Source organism: Maniola jurtina, chromosome 19, assembly GCF_905333055.1.
Source record: "Maniola jurtina chromosome 19, ilManJurt1.1, whole genome shotgun sequence".
NCBI lineage: Eukaryota > Metazoa > Arthropoda > Insecta > Lepidoptera > Nymphalidae > Maniola > Maniola jurtina.
The window spans coordinates 1,996,263-2,021,958 of NC_060047.1; the positions used below are offsets into that span (position 1 = coordinate 1,996,263).

Below are 25,696 nucleotides of genomic sequence, written 5' to 3' on the forward strand. Positions count from 1 at the left end.
GTTACATCCAAAAAAGTGGGGGTCTCCAAAATAATTTTGTTTTGCTATTGTATCGAGTGGATATCAAATGAAAAAGAAAAGATTTTTGAGTTCATAAATATAAATATACAATGTTAAAATACACCGAGTGACAGAAAAACAATTTTACCGTCGGCTAAAAATTAATGCTCAATCTATCTTTAACTTGTCGATAAGTTACTTAGCAACGCTGTTATTTGTCAAAAAGACTTTTGACGAATAACAACATTGCTAAGTAACTTATCGACAGATTACAGATAGATTAATTATTAATTTTGGTCGTTTATCTATTGCTGTCTATCGGCAATTCTTGGGTAGTTGTCGGACTGCTAAAATCATTACGCTTCCTTTTGGTTTGGTGAGTCGGGTAAGAAAAGGCTTATTCGAGGCGCACGTTTGGGCATTCCTCATCACACTAATATTATAAAGGAGAAAGTTTGTTGTTGTTTGAGTGTGTGTGTGTGTGTGTGTGTGTGTGTGTGTGTGTGTGTGTGTGTGTGTGTGTGTGTGTGTGTGTGTGTGTATGTTTGTTACTCCTTCACGCAAAAACTACTGGACGGATCAAGCTGAAATTTAGAATGGAGATAGATTATACCCTCAATTAGCACATAGGCTACTTTTTATCCCGGAAAATCAAAGAGTTCCCACGGGAATTTTAAAAAACCTACATCCACGCGAACGAAGTCGCGGGCATCAGCTAGTTACTCCATATTATCAAGTTAAAGTGTGTACCTTTCCGGGCACATTCATTAATATTCCAAGTTTGCATTCACTCATCTGCCCCATTTCTTTTACCTGAATATGATAATTTATGCTAACTCGTATTCATGTTATTCGCTTTCGCATTGAAAAAATGAGACGAAAATTTGACTACGTAATGAAGGCTACGTCGTAGCTGTAATAAGGTGTCTATAAGGGCACCTGACCACTAAAGCGGAGCTGAGTGTAGATGTGTTGTAGACCTTACTTAGCAGATGTTAAGTGATTACCGCCGACCACATTTGCAGCACCAACCCTCCATCAACATGATCACCTCATCGCCGGCCAACCTTCCTTTCAGAATAAGAAGGGTTTAGGCCATAGTCCGCCATGCTGGCCAATTGGCAGACTTCACACACCTTTGAGAACTTTATCCTATAAGGGTTCTGTTTTTAATTTTGAGGGACGGAACCCTAAAAAGGGCTCTCCTCCCTCCATCTTGGGGTAAAAATAATGAAGTAGAACTGCCAAAAAACGCAATATAACGGATTTATTTGTTCCATCTATTTGCTTAGCGAACTCGTAGGTAGCTGAAGACGCAGGATTTTCGCGGAACGGTTTGGGGTTCCGTCCCCAAAGAATAAAAACGAAGCCCTATTAATGTCACTCTACTGTTTATCTATCTGTCCGCATGTCACAGGTCTCTAGCGCGTAGTCGAAATGAGTTACAAATCTCTGGCATTTGGTGTAGAACGTGGACCGGATATCGAATATTGAATTATTTTCAACATTATCTCATACATGAAAAAGGAGTCGGAAAAAAAAAATTTTCATGCCCTAGCATATTATAGGGTATCATTGTCTATAGAATATTTTTTGGGAGTTTCTTTCACCCTTTGTCTATACCTCGGAAATATGTCATGCGATAGACTTATATTAAGACTTATGTGTCATGCATACAAAATAAGTTGTTCATAATTGTATGAAACCCTAAAAGAGCGAGGCCCAACTCACACTTGGCCGGTTTTTCTGTTTAAGCTCTCTAACGAGGTATAAAATGCCCCCGATTTTCCTCTCAACTGCGAGACGAAGTTTGCCTGCGGGTCTGTCAATACGAGCCCACATTTGGTCCCTGGATTGTGATTCGCATCTCGAAAATAACGAGAAAAGAGTTTCTTTAAGGTTGGCCATGATGTTATGTAACCCATTTAGTGAGCAGTGTAAGTCCATGCACATAATATCTACTTTAAAAAAACAGTGAGAAAACGAGCAGACGGCTCACCTCTTGTTAAGTGATTACCGGGCCCGCGAATATTTGCAGCACCAGAGGTGCCGTCAATGCGTTGCCGGCGCCGATGTGTTGCCGGCTTTTGGAATTTGTTGGTCCGCCACTTGAATAACGCCATTTTGTAATCTAGTGGGAACACCGCCGATGGGATGGATTCCACAGTTTGCATGTGCAAGGAAAAAAGGATCTGGCACAACGGGCGGTCAATATGCACCTACTCTATTTTCAGATTCGCAACCCTTTTAGCTACGTCGGTTACTTTAGTTCTCTAACAAAACTCCCCATTTCTGATTTGATCACCTGGAGAAACTCAGAAGAAGAAAGGTTCATCATATTCATGGTATTTAAGCTTTCGGTTGAAAACGAAGGAATGCATTTTTCACGATTTTCGGAAATTCTTAGGGAAAGGGAAGGAAAAATTTTAAAACACTCAAATGTACGTAGAGGGTTATTCAAGAAATGATGTAGGCTACACTTGAGATTCAAGAACCTAATTCCATGCAGACGAAGTTGGGAGCAAGAGCTAGTTATCATAGTCTTATATTCTTACTGTGTGAACATTTTAATAGAGAAAACATTTCATTGTTCTTATCTTCTGCTTTCCAAGAATAAGGAAATGTCAAGTACATATTCTATTCAGGGAATATTCTAAAGTTGGTCCCAACCAGTTTCGGGGCAAAAGTTTTAATTGTTTTACCATTTCATAAGATTCCGGTCAACAAACGAAATCTTCATGAATTTAATCTTCCTTAACAATTATATTAAAGTTGTAAACTGGCAGAATTCTCTGAATGAATAGAGAATGCCAATGAAATTGTGTCTCACTATGAACTAATGCAGATATTCAAGTTAAGATAAGATATTCAGCAAGAAGATTAAATATAACAATTTTATGTAGGTGAATAAGTTTAACCCATATTAGAAATGCAAAAGTGTGTTTGTTTGTCGGTTTCCTATTTCACTTACATAACAAAAGAGCGACGGATCAACGTTATATTTTGCACTAGCTGATGCCCGCAGCTTCGCCCGCGTGGATTGGTCAGATCCCCTGCAGCATCAGGATTGAGGAGTTGGACTCCAAATTTTTTATGAAACAATGTCGCAAAGTTCCTCTATCGATTAAAAAAGAAATGGCGCAAATCGGTTCAGAAATCTCGGAGATTTCGGTGTATATATATATATATATATATATATATATTTATTTTCATGTACCAAAATTGTAGTTACAAAGTTAAGATAAATTAAGCTATGTACAAAGGAAATGCTTATCTCTAAACAGAGATTTCTTCCAGCTTCCCCGTGCAGGTTGTGAGTAAGGTGCATAAATACGTGGAATAGGTCCCATGGTACTAGATTTATAAAATGGTTAATACAAGTGCTACACAATAATATTTACACAAATATCTTCCAATAAATACCAAAATAAAATACATACAATAATAATATAATATATATATATATAATATATAAATACTCTATTGTAATGATAGGTAATACTGCTTCACTCTGTATTTGAATGAATGTACTGAGCGGCAATTCTCTCTAATATTCTCAGGAAGTGAGTTCCAAAGATGGGTGGCTAGTACGGTGAAAGATTTGCTGTAGAAGACTGTGTTACAATGGGGAGTGACGAGAGGATTTTTTGAGACACAAGACCGCATAGGCCTAGCAGGAGGGAGCGAGAATTGAAATCGCTCTCGCAGATAACCAGGGGAAGAGGTATTGAGAACATTGTATAGAACAGTCAAAATATGCAAATTGTGACGAAAGCGAATAGGGAGCCATTTAAGCTGACGACGGTAGTCGGAAATGTGATCGAATTTGCGCAGTCCGTATATAAACCGTATGCACAGATTCTGAAGCCGATCGAGTTTGTCAAGTAGCTCTTCAGTGGCGTCTAAGTAGCACACATCAGCATAGTCGAGAATTGGAAGCAACAGAGAATGTGTTAGCATGATTTTGGTACGTAGCGGAAGAAAACTCTGCAGTCTCTTCAAGGAATGGATCGAATAATGCAAACGTTTACTAAGCTGATTTATATGTGCTGCCCAAGCGAGGTTGCCATCCATAGTCAACCCTAGGTGTACATAGGTAGAAAAACACAACTCCCTTTTTAAAAGTCGGTTAAAAAAGTAGCCTATGTTACGCCCTGGTCAATCCTCTACTTGCCTGTGAAAGTCCCGTCAAAATCGGTTCAGCCGTTCCAAAGATTAGCCTTTTCAAACAGACAGACAGACAGACAGACGGACAAAAATTTTAAAAACGTGTGATTCAGTTATGGTATCGTTCAAATAACCATATGAGCTTAATATGAGGTAGTTATTTCGAAATTACAGACAGACACTCCAATTTTATTTATTAGTATAGAAAGATGGGTACGTATTAGTTAAAGACGTGGTGAGTGATATAAAAAGGCTACTTTTTACTCCAGAAAATCAAAGTCAAAGTCAAAATCATTTATTCAAAGTAGGTACAATTGTACTCTTTTTGATGGTCGAAATTGTTAAATTTGTACGATATAGTGGTGATAATTAATTACGTAACTTAAAACTAAAGCTACGAGTTCAAAGAAAAATCAAAAAGTTCTTACGAGATTTTTAGAAACCTAAATCCACGCGTATGAAATCATAGGCATCAGATAGTAATTCATAAAAATATCAGCGATGCCCGCGACTTCATCCACCTGGGTTTAGGTTATTAAAAACCACGTAAGAACTTTTAGATTTTTCGGGATAAAAAGTAGCCTATGTTACTCTCCATGTGTTTAAGTGTAACTGTTCAAAAAGTCACGTCGATCCGTGGCTCCGTCGCGCTGCAACTTGATTGAAGGAAAAATAACGACCAATAAACCAACAAACACACTTTCGCATTTAATTATGGGTGATATGGGTAATAATAATATGGGTAGTGATTATACAATAAACCAACAACAACCACTTTCGCATTTATAATATGCGTAATAATATGGGTAGTAATTATTATTCTTAAAACTTGTTTTAGGAAAGGAAAAGGAAATTATTCAAAGTCTACAGTTAACAGAGCACTCTCGGTCACTTACTCCATACAATCGTAGTTCCAATTTAATTTGAATATTAAGCAACCAAAGTCCATGAAAGGCAGACATATTCTAGAAAGTAACATCTGTGTCTGTGGTGTTTTAGATTTTTCTAAAAATATGTAGTTTTAAAATTAAAGGGGCTCAAAGATTTGTATGTGAATTTTTAAGACCGCGTAACTTTGAAACCGAATATTATAACGGAAATCTGGAAAACCACAGGCATAAATATTAGTTCCTGGAACGTTTCTACAAATTCCATTGAATATGATTGGTTAGTATTAGAATGAGAGACGAACTACGTTTGTATGGAGCGAGTGACGGAGAGAGCCCTCTTAACGATACCATACAACACTAGAATTATGCAAATTCAATTCAAATGCCATACGAGATAGCATCAATACTCACTAATTACAGTCTGAGTGACATAACTGCACTGTCATTTCCCATTGATATTATTGTCCGTAAAGCAAGGATATTGATTTAAACGGTAGAGCGGCTATTGGAAACTTTTTTTATATAATAAATCTCATACTTTATTAAGACCACAAACCACAGAATTATAATAATATTTATAATGGGTTAATTTTGAGAAAATATTCGCCATATTTTCTCTATCGTCGTCAACTGCCATGTCAAAAGAACGATTCGTAAACCGAACTTTTGACATAACAGTTGCCACGTACCTACGGCAATTATTATGGCGAGTCGCTATATATTATTTTGTTGATGACGTTTTTAGGATTCCGTACCTCAAAAGGAAAAACGGAATCCTTATAGGATCACTTTCTGTATGTCTGCCCGTCTGTTTATCGTTCCGTCTATCGTGCCCGTCAAGAAAACCTATAGGTTTCTTCCTGTTGACCTAGAATCATGAAATTTGGTAGGTAGGTAGATCTTGTAGCACAAGTAAAGGCAAACAATTCGAAACCCGTGAATTTGTGGTTACATCATCAGATCATTTTTGGTTGGTAAGATAACTATACCAAGTTGGATGTCATATTATATGAAAGGGCTTCACTTATACATTCTAAAACAGATTTTTATTTATTTTTATGCATAATAGTTATTGATTTATCGTGCAAAATGTCGGAAAAAATACCCGAGTGAAGAACCCTCGGTGCGCGAGTCTGACTCGCACTTGGCCGTTTTTTAAGCAACTTGGTTATCACGGGCATTGATAGTAATTTAATTCATGCAGTTTTGAAGTTTGTTTAGTGCAAGTTCTTTTGAGCTCTCAGTATAGTTTTGAATTAATTTATCACTTTGCCCCGTCTATCACTAATATTATTAGATGAGATATCTCCGTCTAAACGTGGTATGCGATATAATGTATCCAATTGTAGTGTAAAGCAAGTCGCACACTACCGGTTGACTAATCAAAGCAACTGATTGCTAGACCCAGTCACACATGAAGCTCTGCAAGTGTGCACTTAGCTATAATTAAACTCATAGCATTTTGAACAGTGCTCAGTGGTGCTAAGTGCTTTTGATCAATTACTTTGCGGTCTAGCTGTTACGCAGTCAAAGGGAATATCTAGGTATATCTATACATCATCATCATGATCAACCCATCACCGGCCCACTACAGAGCACAGATTTCCTCTCAGTATGAGAAGAGTTTGGAAATAGTTTTAACGACCTCCCTAGTGCAGTGGTAAGTGCTGTGGTCTTATTAGTGAAAGGGCCCGGGTTCGTTTCCCAGCAGGGTTTGGAATTTTATGATTGTTAAATCACTGGTCTGGTCTGGTGGGAGGCTTCGGCCGTGGCTAGTAACCACCCTACCGGCAAAGCCGTGCCGCCAAGCGATTTAGCGTTCCGATACGACCCCGTGTAGAAACCAAAAGGGTATGGGTTTAATAAAACTGCCATACCCCTTCCAGGTTAGCCCGCTTCCATCTTAGACTGCATCATCACTTACCACCAGGTGAGATTACAGTCAAGGGCTAACTTGTATCTGAATAAAAAAAGGCTACCACGGTACAGCACGGCAAGGCTACTAAGGCCAAGTGCGGATTGGGTAGACTTCACACACCTTTGAGAACATTACAGAGAAAGTCAGGCATGAAAGTTTCTTCAAAGCGAGTGATGCTTTATTTTATTTTTAACCGACTTCCAAAAAAGGAGGAGGTTCTTAATTCGTCGGGATCTTTTTTTTTTTTTATGTATGTTCCCCGATTACTCAAAGACCCCTGGACCGATTTGGAAATTTTTTTTTTTGTTTGAAAGGGTATACTGTGCAGGTGGTCCCATATAAATTTGGTGAAGATCTGATGAATATCTTCGGAGATGGAGAACAGAACTCCTCAATGGATAAGAGCAAATTGCTCGCGATCACTGTAATAGCTTAGTAAACAGTAGGGTTTTAACTGGGCATAGCATATTATAGTATAGGGGGGCCACTAAAAATTGTGAAATAAAAAATTTTCAAAAGAAAAATAAAACCGACTTCAAAAACCAAAAACACTAAAAAGTATAATTAAAGTAGATTAATTAAAATAAGTAGATTTAAAGTTACCCATATTAAAAGTGGTTGTTAATTGCTTAAAATGCACATTACTCCGAAAAAGAAGCGAATAGGAGGCGATTTTAAAAAACTACATATTTTATAGGCAAGTCAAACTTGGAAGCATAAAATAACACTTTCCTTCGGCATAAAGATGTTTGCTCAGAATGAAAACTAATTTTCATAGCTTGTAAAATTAGTGGTATGGGCGTAGAGAAATAAATTCATGACTATAAAGTTTGCCGGGCCCCCTTCTTAGTTTGAGAGCTAGTAGATCATATTTTTAAAGAGGTATTTATCAAAAAAACTCATTGTATTGGTATTGCAATGTATTTTCTTTAAAAAAAATCTCACTACCTATGATAACTCACCATAATGTGGGATGATTCGCTATCTCAGTGTATACAATAAATGAAAACCACCAAACTCATTTGATATCACTTGGTACACTACATTGCTGCTTCACGGACTGATACTAAAAAAGATTTCGTAGAAAACCTTCAATGCGTTGAAAATAAATGTCAAATGACATTTTGAATCAGCGAATCAGTAGGCTGGCTGGTAGTCCTATTATTCCTCATGAAGAGATAAATCAGCCTGAAGAACAACCTTACAAACTTTCAGCGTTTATCGAGCACATTCTCATAACTTTCCACTGGCTCTCGGCCCATCACATGAAATGGTAGAACAATTAAAACTTCGACTGTGCCGCGAATGAGAAAGGCTTGAGAAACTTATAAAAGTTTCTTAAATATGCTACAATTTGAATTTAGACGGTTAGTCCATTCGGAACCTTAGTCCAAATCTGGACCGTAATATCAGAGCAAATATTTTTTTCTAGTATTTTTCAGTAAAAAATGCAGACTTAAATTTTAAAAACTTTTTTGAACACCCATATTTTCATTTCATTTAAGTTCTACTCGTGTTAACAATGAAGCAGCTGTTAAAATACTTTTCAGTATGATTTTAAAACAGTTTTCACGGGTATCTTTTGTCTCATTTAAAAATGGTGCGAAAATGAGCGGGGTAATTATGTAGGTGTGAGGGGTAAAGCTCGCCGCTCCTGCATGAATAGAGCATTTAGAAGTTTACCGAGCGCCTATTAGCGCGTGTGTTTAACACAATCTCATTAAAATGTAAGCGTAAACAGTTTAATGGGCTTGTTGGGAGATGCTTTGAGACTGTTATGGACTACTAAAGTACCTTTTGTTAGTACAGCAAAAATAAGTATGGTATTTTGGACAAGATAGTAGAACAATAATTTATATGGCTGCATTTAGTAATTTACATAATCTAGGTAGGCAAGTATGGATTTTGTAGAGTACTAATATTAAAGCAATTTAGCAATTTGATTACAGAATCATAAGACATATTCGTGATTAATTGAAGCCATACATACGGTTTCACAAAGTTACAATGGATATACTATCCACAGACGAATTTAATGTAATTTTGTGAAACCGTGTGGGTTTTGAAAATAGATTTTCTTAAATTTAATTTTTTAGGATTCCGTATGTGCAGGTAACAAAGGGACCCTTATAGGATCACTTCGTTGTGTGTCTGTCGTGTCTGTCAAGATCCGTCAATCAAGACCTATAGGGTACCTACTACTTGTTGACCTAGAATCGTGAAATTCGGAAGGCAGCAAATGTCTTATAGCTGCTATAATATATATATTATAATGCTATATAGCAGGAACTTTCAAAAACAGTTTCTCGATAGCTCAACGGTTGAGGAGCGGACTGAATTCCGAAAGGTCGGCGGTTCAAACCCCAGCCGTTGCACTATTGTCGTACCTATTCCTAGCACAAGCTTTACGCTTAGTTGGAGAGGAAAGGGGAGTATTAGTCATGATAAGCATGGCTAATATTCTTAAAGAAAAGAATAAAAAGAAAAGAAAGAACCGTGAATTTTTAGTTACATCACAAAAAATCAAAAAGTGTTAAGTATTTCTAGTACGATGGTACGGAACCCTTCGTGTGGGAGTCTAACTCACACTTGACCGAGTTTTACCTTAAAAGACAGCTTGTTATTGAATATTGAATTTTCATTAGACACATTTCATTATGAATTCAGCTCTCATCTCCAAGGCTTTTAGGCTACCGATTCAGGTAACATAATTATCGAATAATTGCAGCGTGGGCGGCTAAGCGCATAATAATTATGTTATTACAAGCTAATATTATTGTTGTAGCAAAGTTGTTACATGCATAGATTATACATTATCTCGGTTTATTACCACGACACATTTGTTTGGTTATACACTGTGGGTTATTATTCTGACATTAGTTGCTTAAGAATAGTAGTACTTACAGCAAGGCGCAGGTAATTATAACGCTGGTGAAAATTTTGATTACTTTTTATTAAAGTACCTAAATACACTCTAACACCAATAAACATCTGATATAAATTAGTAATGAAGTTTTTTTCAAACTCGTAATGTATCTATGCATGCAACACTCGGTGTCAATGTCTCACTTCGACGTGGCATTTACCCCGTGGCACCTATCTACGCAACGTTCGTTGACTTCTATCTATCTATAGTAGGTATAATATTTCATGATTTTTATGGTGTCATACCTAAATATAGGTACACCCTGTAGATATACAATTTACAGCAGCTAAATATTTGAAACTTAAAGCGACAGCCACACCTGCGCGTCATGAATTTCAAAAACCTAAAACCCTACGACGAAGAGTCTGGATATCCGGCATCAGCTAGTAACTACCTATATATTAAATCCAAAAATCTGTTTGTTTGTTGACTTGCCCTTCAATCACACTGCAGCCTGCTACGGAGCAATGAATCGACGTGATTTTTTGAGTGAATATAGGTACTTAGTTAAGAAAAAAATCTTAGTATACTTAGTATTTATTTTGCAGTAGGTAGGTGCTCATATAATATGTCATTATTAACAAGCAGTACTAAATTTTATACATCCCATCGTAAAGCTCCATGAAAGTTCCGCTCTTGTTCCTTTTAAAAGGCCATCACTCATTAATACCATCATAAAATGTAACAATTCTCCGCCAAAAGAGATTGTTGAGACATAACAGCGGCAGTTATCTGAACGAGCTATCACTCGGATGGGGAACAGTTATGTTATGTTTAATGATTGTTAGAAGCGCGCTCTAACTTAAGAGCTCGCTTCATTGAGGCGATAACTCATTGGCGGGTGGAACCTGAAATAGTGCTGTTTCCATAGATGACGGAAACGACGTTATTTGTGCGTGTCACACTTTGCCTTTAACTACACCTCACCACGAGAGAGGCCAGGTGAATGAATTTTGCTTGAGATTCAAGATTTTTTAGTCAACAAGTGTAAATTAAAAATTTATAACACCCCCGACAAGTGAAGGTTACAGTAACTAGAAAAGTCCTAATAACTTTCAAACGGCTGAACAGATTTTCTTGGACTAGGTTGGTTGGTTAGATAACCGTTAGGTTATCTAACCAACCAACCTAGTCCACCTTCTTTTAACCTTCTTTTCTACAAGAAAACTAGAAAAGAGCTGATAACTCTTAAACGGCTGAACCAATTTTTTTGAATTATAGCTAAGAACACTCTCGATCAAGCCACCTTTCAAACAAAAAAAAGTAAATTAAAATCGGTTCATTCGTTTAGGCGCTACGATGCCACAGACAGATACACAGATACACAGATACACACGTCAAACTTATAACACCCCTCTTTTTGGGTCGGGGGTTAAAAACGGCAATTACACTTATTTTTGACAAAGGAAACATTTTTTTTTACGCTATGGTAGACTATGGCCAAACCCTTCTCATTCTGAAAGAAGAACCTTGTCCAGTGACCCGGCGATGGGTTGGTGATGATGATGATGATAATAATATTAGTATGTGTACATTGTAGGAGGAATGTGCAAACATTACGTAACGTTATGTAACGTTATGTTATGTTTAATGATTATTTGAAGCCCGCTATAACTCTGTGCCGTTTCGTAATTCCCCGCGTCTGGTCGTTAGGGACTTGATGTAATAGGTAATTGTTTAGTTTTATTTTTGTGCTTGTATCCTATCTTCCAATTTATGAGCCTGTCTAAAGGTCTAACCAGTATTTAGTGGCTAGTTAGAAAGAAAAAAACCGGCCAAGTGCGAGTCAGACTCGCGCACCGTGGGTTCCGTACAACAGTCGTGTTTTTTCGACATTTTGCACGGTAAATCAAAAACTGTTGAGCTATTGATAAAAAAAATAAAAATCTGTTGTAAAATTTACAGGTAAAGCCCTTTCGTAGGATACTCCACTTGGTATAATGAGCATATAAATAAATATTAAATCTGTTGTAGAATTTACAGGTAAAGCCCTTTCGTATGATAGGTACTCCATTTGGTATAGTAATCTGACGTGAAAAATTGAAAATGCTAATTAGTTGTTCATTGAACACATTTAAAAAAAATTGTGATGTAACCACCAGTTTTCGGTTTTTTTTGCTTTACTTGTGCTATAAGACCTACCAACCTGCCAAATTTTATGATTCTAGGTCAACGGGAAGTACCCTATAGGTTCTCTTCAGACACGACAGACGGACAGACAGACGACGAAGTGATCCTACAAGGGTTTCTTTTTTCCTTTTCAGGTACGGAACCCTAAAAATGATGTAATGTTTTGTATAGTATATGACTACAGTTCAACCTTATTCTACCATGTAAAATATCCAGAAACTCTAAGTTTAGGCTAGGTTCCATTTAAAATGGCATTCCCTATTTGGTCACTTTTCCCAAGTAACTATTTTAAGCGTCATTATTATTTACAATACCCGGCTGAGTTTGTTGTGGGCTCTTCTCAGACTTGGGCGCGTTTGGAACCCTCGTAGGTTTAGTTTTAAGTTACGTAATTAATTATCACCACTATATCGTACAAATTTAACAATTTCGACCATCAAAGAGAGTACAATTGTACCTACTTTGATTAAATGATTTTGACTTTGACTTTGACTTATGTTCTTCAGTGAACGCAAAATGGAGACGTTATGTAAAACCGTTCCGCAATGTAGCCGAATCTGTGGGCAATATAATGCACCATTCAAGCCGGCACTTTTGTCTCCACCGCTTCGCCACTTGGTGTGGCAGTTTTAAATTTAACTGCCATATACGTCACAATTGGAAAATTTAAAGCGCCTGTGCCATAGAGTATAGAATCTATAGACACGCGTCGCGCGTCAGTGGCGTCGCGGGGCACGCTGGATTTATACCGTGTATTCAATTTCTGTGAGAGCTATCGGTCCCTTACGTATGTACTAATACGTAGGCACTGGAACTCTGAACGAATTTGTTTTTTAACCCCCGACCCAAAAAGAGGGGTGTTATAAGTTTGACGTGTGTATCTGTGTATCTGTGTTTCTGTGTATCTGTCTGTGGCATCGTAGCGCCTAAACGAATGAACCGATTTTAATTTAGTTTTTTTTGTTTGAAAGGTGGCTTGATCGAGAGTGTTCTTAGCTATAATTCAAGAAAATCGGTTCAGCCGTTTGAAAGTTATCAGCTCTTTTCTAGTTATTACTGTAATCTTCACTTGTCGGGGGTGTTATAAATTTTTAATTTACACTTGTCTTTACAGAGAAGAGCCTGATAACAATTATTATTATTATTAAGCCTTTATTTACTCCTTATCTTTACATATTAAGTATAAAAGTTTTTCCTACAACTATCTAGTTATTTTATTTTACAATTTTTACCTTATCTTTATGTTAGTTTTATTAGTAAGTAGGTTTATTATTATGTGTATATTTTGTATGTGTATATGTGGTTTATATGTTGTGTTATGTACAGTGTTGGTTAATAAAATTGTTAGTTTACAAATGTTTCAAGCTTAAATTATTTATTGTTAGTTTACAAATTTATATTTATGTACCTACATCTATATCTATATCTATTGCTAATTTCTAATTTTGTCTAATTTTATTATTTATTAATTGAGTAGGTAGGTAATCACTATACAATATAGATAAGGATCCCATATTTGGGTATAAGGCCTCCCTCCGGTTCTCTTAATTTTTTGTATTTTTCCTCAATGCAAAATCTTGAAAAATCCGTAATAATTATATAGGTAATTTTTTTTTTTTCATATTATTTTTTCCTTTGATTCCTCGCGTTAGTAATCAGTAGGTATTCCAAAATTTTCCTTTCATAAGTACATTCCATTTTGTTCAATTATGTAAATAAATCCTGTTTCTATCCTATATGCATTTATCATAAAATTATTATTATTATATTATATGCATGGTATTTTAAATGGTGGTGATTGATATCTATTTTCGAACCGGGGGGGTTGTGGTCTTACTCCTCCACGGTGACCGGCCGTCTTGGAGGAGGAGGAGGGTGGCACCTTATATTGTAAGTAAGTATTACATTAACTAAGCCTAACTGTTTGTACCTATGTTAAGGTGTTGCTGCAGCGTCTGGATTCATGTATTCATGCATTTGGGATGTCTTTGTTGGTCCAGTAAGATGTCAGGTTGTTGTTTTTATGAGGTTGAGTCGTCTTTTTGGGTTTCCTTGTATTTTTACCATGCTTGTCGGGAGGAGTTTCAGAGAGATTGCGTTTATTTCCTCGTTTTGTGTTTTCACTTCTCTCTTTTTCTGGAACGATAATTAACTTATCATATATGATTATAACTTTTTTGCCTTTTTCCCGTTCTTCCTTCGCCATTTCTTGAAGTTGTTTTCTTTTCTGTAAAATTTTTGGTGGGTAGTCTTCTTTTATGTAGTAATTTAAATGTTCAAGTGATTTTTTGTTGCGTAAAATTTCAATTTTTCTCCTGTATGTCGAAAGTGTAACAATAACGGGTCTAGGTTTATCGCATTTTTTACCAATTCTTTTTATACCTTGTATTTCAAAACTAGTACAATCTATCTTCATAATATCACTGAATATCTTGAGAATATTATTATGTAAATCTTCGTAATTCTGTTCTTTTTCCTCGACACCAAAAATAACGATATTTCTCTCCCTGGCTTGTTTTTCGAGAAGGTCTAGTCGTTGTTCTTGTGAACTAACTGTGACCTCTAGATTTTGTAGTTTACTTTGGATGTCGTCAAATTTTTCGTCGATTTTGTTGAGTAAATTTATTTCGCTGATTTTGATACTATCTTTTGTTTCATTAATGTCTTCTTGTATCTTTTTCAATAATTGTACGATGTCTTCCATCTTTGAATTTTTTTTTTAAAAGCCAAAAAAAAGTAAAAAAAGTTCACCACTCACTCTTCGGTGCCGGGGATCGATCTCGGTAATGTCGATATTTAGACCGGTGACGTTCGCATTAAGCCAACCTATCGTTACATTCTAGTGTTGAAATATGTAAGCGTAATCTGCAAAGCTGCGACGTATGCTTGTCTAACTATTTTTCAAACAACCCTCAACATTTCACTTTTTGATTTTTATTATTTTCGTTGAAAAATTATCTTTGTAATTCACTTTGTATGCTGAGTTCACTGTTTATTTGCAGTAATATAAATAGGAAAATAGTTTTTAATTACTTTAGTCCAGTTTAATTGTATTTGCCTTTGTATTTTAGCACTTTTGTTTACAACACTTGAACTATTGATCGGTTGAAAGAAAATATTTTCATAAGCATTTTTTACAGTTTTCTTATGTTGTACGCCTTTGATAACATTTTCACTTGCGATTTGGATATAGTTTTACACTTTTTTCACAAAAACAACTGTAAATTTGTGATTTTCAATTATAAAATTCACTTTAAACACGGACCCAGTACTTTCGCGCGCACTGCAGCGCCCTCCCCATTTTTGTTTTTTTTCTTCTGATAACAATTACAGAGTGTTTATTTAGAGGTCTAGAACATTAAACGAATAGTTACTTTGAGTTACTTTGTGTTTAGTTTTGTAGATTGTTACTTGACTTAAAAATTCCATTTACACTAAGTTTCAGCATACTAGTGCCATGTTTTAAAAGATTGTTTGAAAGGAGTATTACCAAAACGATGCTTATTTAGAAATCTGTGTCCGTTCGTCCTCTATTATTTACTTTCTCAATGGCGTTAGCTAGCGCCAGTACAATTTTGTGGCACTCGGCAAGATACCGTGCTATTTATTGGCACCGCGGCATTGTGCGGGTGAAATAAACTGGTCTGCGGAGAAATCCACCGTGGCGTCGCGGGGCACGCTGGATTTATACCGTGTATTCAATTTCTGTGAGAGCTATCGGTCCCTTACGTCCTTACTTAGAGATCTAGAGTTTTAAACGAATGGTTACTTTTTGTTTTGTGGATTGTTATTTAACTTATAAATTCTATTTACAGTAGGGTTCAGTATACTAGTGCCATGGTTTAAAACATTCTTTGAAACGAGTGTTACTAAAACGGCTGCCTGTTATTTAGAATCTGTATCCGTTCATCCTTTATTTTACTTACTCAATGGCTAAGCCATTAGCTAGCGCCAGTACAATTCTGTGGCACTCGGCAAGATACCGTGCTATTTATTGGCACCGCGGCATTGTGCGGGTGAAATAAACTGGTCCGCGGAGAAATCCAACGTCGCGTCGCGGGGCACGCGGGATTTATACCATGTATTCAATTTCACTGAGAGCTATCGGTCCCTTACGTACGTACTAATACGTAGGTACTGGAACTCTGAACGAATGATTTGTTTATATTAACAGAAAAAAGCACGATAACAATTACAGAGTGTAACGTTTGCATGTAAACTCGTTCGATAAAGTTAGCGTTTTTCAGTATAAATAGGTGACGAGTGAGCTCAAAATAAGAATGCCTTAAACGGATGGTTTTTAATGCTTTGAATCCACAAGATTTTGAAACCTAATAAACATAAAATTGCTTTGAATCATTCAAACGTAGACGGTTAAATGGCCATTAAGTAATAGGTAATGTAACATAAAACATTATTTTAAATAAACACTTTAATCCTACTTTGATATGGGCCGACAAACACAAATCCTTCAATAACCGACTCAGTGTAAGTGGACAAAACGGTTTTCAACGCGCTGCCTGCCTGCTGTCGTAAAATCAATTGGCCTAATCTCCCAAAACGGAGGGTCAAATACCTACTCAATAGGTATTTTTTGTAGTAAACATACATAATATTTACATGCTCTTACAAAATATCATAGGTAACGTACTGGAGGCTTTATAAGATTTTAAGAAGAATTTAACAAGAAAGATTTCTTGTAAACAAGAAACTTCTCGCTAACCTATGTAAGAGGAGCACTTTTTGCGGCCTTATTACCGCGAACTGACAGTGAAATCATGATGACGAGTTAAAAACCAAATTCCAGACAAGTGTAAATTAAAAATTTATACCACCCCCGACAAGTGAAGGTTACAGTAACTAGAAAAGAGTTGATAACTTTCAAACGGCTGAACCGATTTTCTTGGATTATAGCTAAGAACACACTCGATGAAGCCACCCTTCAAACAAAAAAAAAAAAAATTAAAATCGGTTCATTAGTTAGGAGCTACGATGCCACCGACAGATACAGAGATACACACGTCAAACTTATAACACCCCTCTTTTTGGGTCGGGGGTTAAAAATGGAGTAAATGGCCCGTTTTAACCCATAGACGTCCACTGCTGAACATAGGTCACTTTTAGGGAGTTCCACAATGATCCTGCACCGCCTGCATTCAGGGACTACCTGCGACTCCTTTGATGTCTGTTCACCTAGTGGGGCTTTAAAGTTAACACCATTTTATGATTGAAGCTCCCTAGGACTTAAAGTAACGTTAAAACCTTTGAATACCCGTTTTGCTGAACATAGGTCTCTTTTAGGGAGTTCCACAATGATCCTGCACCGCCTGCATTCAGGGACTACCTGCGACTCCTTTGATGTCTGTTCACCTAGTGGGGATTTAAAGTTAACACCATTTTATGATGAAGCTCCCTAGGACTTAAAGTAACGCTAAAACCTTTGAATACCCGTTTCAACACAGCTCGCAAGCTCGATTGCCGTCCAAGGTACGTAATCAGCAATAAAATTCCCCCAAACTCCTTTTTAACAGCAGCGAGGTTTACCTGCGGGTCGGTAAATACTTACGTGCCCACACGCTCGTACGATTGTGAATCTCATTTTCTGAAAATAAAGGAAATTCCCTTTACCCGCCTCGATTGTATTTAATTCGAGGGTGTCATGTAATTATTTTAAAAGAGCTGATGCTCGTGTGGTTTTAGGTTTTTTTCAAATCCCGTGGGAACTCTTTGATTTTCTGCGATAAAAAGAAGCATATTCGACATTCCAAGTCCTAACTAAGTAGGTATAAATCAATGCAAAAAATTACGTCGATCCGTGGCTTTATTGTGACGCTGTCAAAGGACAACCAACACTAAGGATTCGACGTCATATGCCTCGTGTTCAGATAGGACTACCTATTTTGCGCATAGTACGTCATCCGTCCTTCTAATATGTAAGCATCCTTAATAATAACATACTATAAGTATCTACCATAGCCCAAACTATTAGCAAGCTGAAGTGGCAGTGGGCTGGCCATGCTTGTCGTAGAGGCGATGGCCGTTGGAGCCGGAAAGTCCTTGAGTGGAGACCGCGTTTAAGCAAACGTAGTGTGGGACGCCCTCCAGCACGATGGACCGATGATATTAAGCGGCTGGCGGGAAGTGGCTGGATGAGGAAGGCTGAGGACCGGGTGTGGTGGGGCTCTTTAGGGAAGGCCTATGTCCAGCAGTGGACGTCCACAGGCTGATGATGATGATGATGATGATGAAGTATCTACACTCAACTCTTTATATAATGCAAAGTGTTTCTAATATAACATTGCCCTAACACAAGCCAAGTGGGCTACTGCACAAGACGATATATTTTTTTTACAATGCCTGTTGTGTATAATATGATTAAGCTATTGCCACTCCTGCGTATCATGAACGCGGGATGCGGGATGCAACGCAGGAGCGTCTACGTGGCGAATCTTAACGTGTAGGTACATCTACGTGACTGCCGTAGGCCGTGTAGGTGCAAGGCGTCATCTAAGATGGTGGGAGGCGACCGCCGCGCGGCTGACGTTCCCACTTTGAAGCCGCTTTGATCGCACAGGTTTGGATGATACCTTATGTGGTACTGCACTATAATAATAAGTATGTCTGCATGTTACACCGAATAAAGATTCCTCTTTTTTTCTTGAATAAAAGAGCAGAGAGATATAAATAAATAGCTTTTTAATCGTACAGAAACTTGAAGAACCTTTTGCCATTAAAGGTATAAAAGCGTCTGAAGTTCTTACACAAAAGAAACATTTATTTCCTTTGATGTCCCTGAAAATTGTTATAGTTAGGGCATGTAAAAGAAATAAAGTAGTGGGGACAAGTATCGGGTCACGCTTGAACAAATTGATGTCCGTAACGTCAGCCATTAGGGACATTGTGTGCGCTCCACCGGGCACACAGCTCCGGGAAAACGAACGGGGTCTGTTCACAGCTAAAGCTGGAGATTGACTTGCATCGTTTTTAGGATTCCGTACCTCAAAAGGAAAAACGGAACCCTTATAGGATCACTCTGTTGTCTGTCTGTCTGTCTGTCCGTCCGTCCGTCCGTCAAGAAAACTTATAGGGTACTTCCCGTTGACCTAGAATCATGAAATTTGGCAGGTAGGTAGGTCTTATAGTACAAGTACAGGAATAAATCTGAAAACCATGAATTTGTGGTTACATTATTTAAAAAAATTAAAATGTGTTTCAATTTTCAAAGTAAGATAACTATTCCAAGTGGGGTATCATATGAAAGGGCTTTACCTATACGTTCTAAAACAGATTTTCATTTATTTTTATGCATAATAGTTTTTAATTTATCGTGCAAATTGTTGGAAAAAATACCCGAGCACGGAACCCTCACGTGCGTGAGTCTGACTCGCACTTGGCTGGTTTTTTACCCGACTGCGGCAAAGCCATAAGGAAGGGTTATGATTTTAGCAGTCTATGTATGTATGTTTGTATCCAGATTCCGTATGTTCCACCGTAGCGCCTAAAGTATTGGGCCGATTTCGATAAATGCGGTGTTAATTGATTTGTTGCAAAAGTCCGGGTGACAAAGGCTATATTTTATAAGTAAAAAGTTGACCTAACGGATGTTAAATCAAAAACAGTGAGGGTGTCCAAAAAAAAATTTTTTCTTTTGTATTGAGTGGGATACCAAATGAAAGAGAAGAAAATTATGAGTTCATGAATATAATAACTGTACTACAACATTAAAATATACCAAGCGACAGAAAACAATTTTGCTATAATATTTCAGCGTTTATTAAGACGATCGCAGTCGGGTTTTAGTTTTCAACTTTAGTGTAATATACCTAGGTACCATTCGAGGCGATCTTGTTACAATACGGCGATACAGACTGACTTGCAGCGTGTAATTGTAATGTCAACATTCAAATCTGTTCAGGCATTTAGAAATTATATGGTGTAATTAAGAAACTCACATAGGTAGATAAATAAATAGATAGAACACTTTATTGCACACAAAAACACATGTAAAGGAACACTGCAACACAGAAAGAAAAAAAACAGAAAAAACAATTGTGTGCAAAGGCGGCCTTATTGCTTAGAGCAATCTCTACCAGACAACCTTTGCTGAAAGGAGAAGCTAGTGTAGAGTAGGTAGATGAAGCCTGAAAACATTTTTTCACACGAACCGCTTTATAACGCCCGGGCGTGTCTATATCTATGACGTTTTTATCTTCGTCAGTAAAGTCATTTTTCAAGTGTGAAGCGATTCTCGACGGGAATACGTTTTAGCAGAAATTAACATATTCAGGTAAAGGAAATGGTGCGTACCTACGCACAAATGCGCGCCTGCGCTGAATTTTAATCAGATGTGTGCAGACTCTTAATGAAAACAAGATAAAGTTAAAACCCGACTGCGATCGTCTTAATAAACGCTGAAATATTATACTAATATTTTTCCCTGTCGCTTGGTATATTTTAATGTAAAATAAATGTATTTTGACGAACTCAGAATTTTCTTCTCTTTCATTTGACATCCAACTCGATACAATAGCAAAAAAAACCCCACTTTTTTTCATGTAACATCCGTTAGGTCAATTTTTTCATATAAAGTATAGCCTGTGACCCGGACCTTTACGACGAATCCATTGACACCTTATTTATTTAAATCGGCACAGTAGTAGGCGCTACGGTGGAACACACAGAATCTGGATACAAAACATACACACATACGCTCATACATACATACATAGACTGCTAAAATCATAACCCTTCCTTTTGGCTTTGCCGCGTAAAAATACTAGTTCATAAGAGTGCCACTTTGTCCCTTACCTACTCAATGTTCTGGTTTGACGTCTGTCAGTTTAACAAGACTAGGGCAGAGTGAACTGGAGAGAGGGAACTTTCGGTTTTTATTCTAAATCTACATATTATTCTATCAAATATTCCTGATACCGGAGTATCGGTAGAATCCTTATATCATACTGAGGTGACAAATTAATTGAGGTGGCTATAATTTTTTTGAAAAAAAAAAACAATGTGGCAGCTGTAAGGCGCCATTTTCAAATACGAATTTTTCATTTTTGGACATGTTTTTTTAAGGTTTTAACTTTATTTCATGTCAATCTGGCTTCGATTAAGTGTCGCGATGATATCTTCATTTGGCCAGACTGGATTTCTACTTATTACTATTTACACGCATTAGTAAAAAGTATCACGACCCTCAGAAGTTGAGAATACGTGTGCCCAAGAGTAAAACGAAAACCTACTAACCTAAAGTTAACAATAACACAATAGGCAAAGCAAAACTTTAACCGAAATATGTACATTGCACAGATGGCTGCCAATTTAGCAAAGCAAACAGCTGCCATTTGTGAGCCGTCAGCCAGAGCCGTCCTAATTATCACTAACAAGCAGAGCATTGAGCAAGCTCAGCGTGAATATCACTCAACGTCAAAGCGTAGCTTGGAGCGCAGTTCATGAGTGCAGTTGTGTTATTGACTAAGTATTTTGTTTGCAAACCTTTTTTTTTGCAAAATAACTTGAGTAATAGAAGAAATTTAATAAAATTTAATGCAAACACATAAATAATATAATCTATTTTGATGATGCAATCCACATGTGTTCATTTTGATGCAATTACCTACTTAATACAAAAAAAATGTCAATATGCCACTAATCAAGCAGACCCGTAATTACATCAGATTTGAGAACACTCGGTATGGAGAACTCAGCTTGCAGGTTTAATCATAATGCTATCTTTCATTCTTAAATCAAGTGATATTTAATTGCCTGAAACACACATGTCTCAGAAAATTTGAAGCTGCGTCCCCAGGATTCAATCCTGTACCCCCTGAATTAGGGCACATTTAAGAGGCCAACATCTAATCAACCAGGCAATCAACGCTCCAATTTGTACACTAGAACACCTAAAAACATCGATGCCTAAAACACAGTTTTTGAAAAGAGGGAGTCAAAGCTGTCATAAATGTTTACTGATATTACAAGTGTAAATTAAAAATTTATAACACCCTCGACAAGTGAAGGTTACAACAGTAAGAATTAGAAAAAAGCTGATAACTTTGAAACGGCTGAACCGATTTTCTTGGATTATAGCTAAGAACACTCTCGATCAAGCCAACTTTCAAACAAAAAAAACTAAATTAAAATCGGTTCATTAGTTTAGGAGCTACGATGCCACAGACAGATACATAGATACACACGTCAAACTTATAACACCCCTCTTTTTAGGTCGGAGGTTAAAAAAGGGAGTCAAAGCTGTCATAAATGTTTACTGATAAATTGTCTTTCGCATTCGAATCGCATTTATTATTCGAGTGAAGAGTTTGACAGTTCTAAAAGCGTGTTGATAAAATCAAATGGCACACGTCCTCATAAAGGCAGAAACAAGCTAAGTAGGTATAAGACGCCGCTGACGGACGCCTATATGTATGTGGACGATGCTACGATGCTAACACACTGAACTATGCACACTGTCGGATGTAAGTCGCGGATGTGGCGTGGCCTTGAGCGCTTGAGACATCTCGATCTTGTCCCCCCTTCACCATTTTACCACCGAACGGCATTGACGTCGCTCGGTTGAGTTTCCATCATCCCTGGCAGACGTCAAAATATGTTAGTACATTTGCTGCAGGTAGGTCTAAGGTAGCCCTATTTTTCTACGAATACACGTCACTATAGTCTGATATTTGACATATCGTCGATTCAGGATCAAACCAAAAGTTCCTTCACTCTATAGATCGTTTATAATTCTTACCTATGGCGTTATGTTGGCTCCCCTGTCTGTTGGGTGGTCATTGCCACCATATTGGCATGAGAAGACGCAGATTTTGTTTATTTTCATTTGATTTTATTTCATTCATTCAGGAAAATCAAATGAAAAAAACAAAATCTGCGTCTTCTTATGCAAATATGGTGCCAATGACTTGGACAGACAGGGGAGCCAACATAACGCCATAGGTACTATTTGTTGAAACGCACTATAGTTCATTCTGCCTGTGACGCGTCCATCAGCCGCGGCTTACGGACGCGTCCCATTGTACGTTTCAAGCTTTACACTGCCTATTTACGTGTTGTAAAGATGTTACCAGTTTTATTGCATCTGGAATCTCGTGTTTGAATACGTTATGTTTAATCACATCGCTAACTTTGTATTACCGTGACACGATTAAGTTTTTAGTACTTAACTTCATTGTGAATATTAATCTAAAGCTGACTAACCGACTGATCTATCTACAGCTGAAACTACAGGACGGATCGAACTTTGTTTTGTCGAACCCTATTTATTTTTAGTTTGAATTTAAATTTAAGTTTATTTTATTATAAAACCCCTTATGTTGATGTCAATAAAATATTCTGTTATGTTATGTTATCCATACTAATATTATCAATGTGAAAGTGTGTCTGTCTTTCTATCTGTCAGTCTGTCTGTCTATCTGTCTGTTTGCTACCTTTTCACGGCCTAATAGTTTAACCGATTCTGACGTTTGGTACAGGGTTAGCTTATATCCCGGGGACGGACATAGGCTATTTTTTATCCCGGAAAATCAAGAGTTCACACGGGATCTTTAAAAACCTAAATCCAAGCGGACCAAGTCGCGGGCATCCTCTAGTTAAATACTAAAATGCCAAGATTATATTCTCTAGATTCAGTCTACTGACTGAAGAAAAACATCTAAAGAATTGTATTAAAGTTAAACCTACAGATAAGAGAAACGTCGAACAAAAATTTTATCTCAAAAAGGCCTGCCGTAAGAAAGTTCGCGTTTTCAGGTGGGGATGAAGGGAACTCGATAAGGAATAGAAAACGTAATTGGGCCTTTGAAAGAGCAGTTTGGGGAGGGGGTATAACTTTAATTAACTATTGACGGGCCCGTCTGCTAATACGCGCCTACGTGACGGTTTTGTAGAATAGAAGTTACTAAGAATGTTAGTGTACGTATATTATATACGAAGCTATAATATTGTCTTATACAGGGTGGCCGGAGATGTGACGTCTAAAAGAAAAATTTGAATAGCTTGTATTAAGGGGTATCCAAATCACCCCTATATATGTTAAGAGATTTTTAATAGTTTAGGAGATATGAATTTTTTAATGATTTTTTTCATAATTTTCATCTGTCATTGGTTTTTTTTTCTTTCTGTTGAACGTTTTTGGTTTTTTTTTTTGTGGTAATAAGTCACTATAGGCTCAACTATTGCCTAAAAAATTTACAGTTTACCTAGGCATTTTGAAACATGACTAAAATTTATCGAAAGTTCAAAAATACTGTTCGAGCGCAGTAAGTACTAATAACAAAACTTCAAGACTTCAAAACGGACGCGCGGACGAAGTCGCAAGCATAAGCTAGTATAAAATATTATAGGTAAGCTATGGTGATTAAGATTCCAAGTCTGTAGGTATTGGAGTCTACGCTCCATTTCCTTTACCTGAATATGATAATTTGTGCTAAAATATTTTCACGTTGAGCCAAAGCGCCGAGTACCTACTCGTTGCGAAAATGAGATGGAAATATATGATTTCATAAGCGCTGGATACAAATGCACAATATTATGATACCTATCTACCAATACCTACTACCTAACTGAAGACCTAAACTAAAAGCCTGATAACTTATTATCTTACTAAAGGATGCCCGCGACTTCGTCCGCGTGGACGTAGGTTTTTAAAGATCCCGTGGGAACTGTTTCCAGGATAAAGAGTTGTCTATATCAATTACATGGATGCAAACTACCTCGTTACCAAACATACAAATCGCTTAAGCGGATGGAGTTTTCGGAATCCCGTGGGAACTTTTTAATTTTCCAGGATAAAAAATGTGTCCTATGTTCATCCCCGGGATGTAAGCTAATCCTGTACCAATTTTCGTCAGAATCGGTTAAACTGTTGGAATGTGAAAAGATAGCAGACAGACAGACAGACACACTTTCGCATTTATAATATTAGTATGGAAGTATGGATTATGAACTCAGAATTTTTCCTCTTCTTCTTTTGAGAGTGTGCGGGAACGAACCTCGAAACATTTCCCACACTCTTAAAAGATGATAAGATGAACTGACGATGTTGCAGACTGGATTCCAGGTAGAAAAATAGTAAAAAGTAAAAAATTTGATGTAGGTGATGTAGGTTTGATGTAGGTTTGGTGTAGGTTTGATGTAGGTATTTGTTGATGGAATAGATTTGCATATAGGACGCCCACGTTTCGTTTAATACTAAACCAGGTCATGAAAGCGTCAAAAGAGTTCCTATCGGAATATAAGCTAGGTACACCGAATCATAAAAATATCCCATTTTCAAATTTTCACAAAAATTTAATTTCTCAGATATACATTGACTTTTTAATCGCAATAATATTTAAGTATAATAAAGGGGTAAGTATGAAAGTTTGTCTGTAGGAAGTAATCTCTGGAACTACTGAACCGATTTTGAAAATCCTTTCACCAGTAGAAAGTTATAGTATGATTTCTTAGTGCCATAGGTAATATTTTATTTTCAAAAAAATAGAGATCCTTGTGAAAATTGTAATTAATAAGCTACCCGCGTGAAGCCGGGGTTGCTAGTCACTAAATAATTTAGACAGCTGGTCTATTTCGGAAAACTTGCATCAATCATTAAAATATTACAATCGCAACAGCTGTTGCGTTTGGCTGAATTTATGGTATTCTTTC

At 37.0% G+C, this 25,696-nt stretch overlaps 1 long non-coding RNA gene across 1 annotated transcript; it reads left to right on the forward strand.

Moving 5' to 3' along the window:
* The first annotated feature begins 904 nt into the window (after positions 1–904).
* Positions 905–22,731, forward strand: LOC123874903. Its single transcript, XR_006798031.1, has 3 exons — positions 905–915; positions 2,660–2,662; positions 22,631–22,731. It is a non-coding gene; the product is annotated as an uncharacterized LOC123874903 (long non-coding RNA).
* The last annotated feature ends 2,965 nt before the right edge of the window (positions 22,732–25,696 follow it).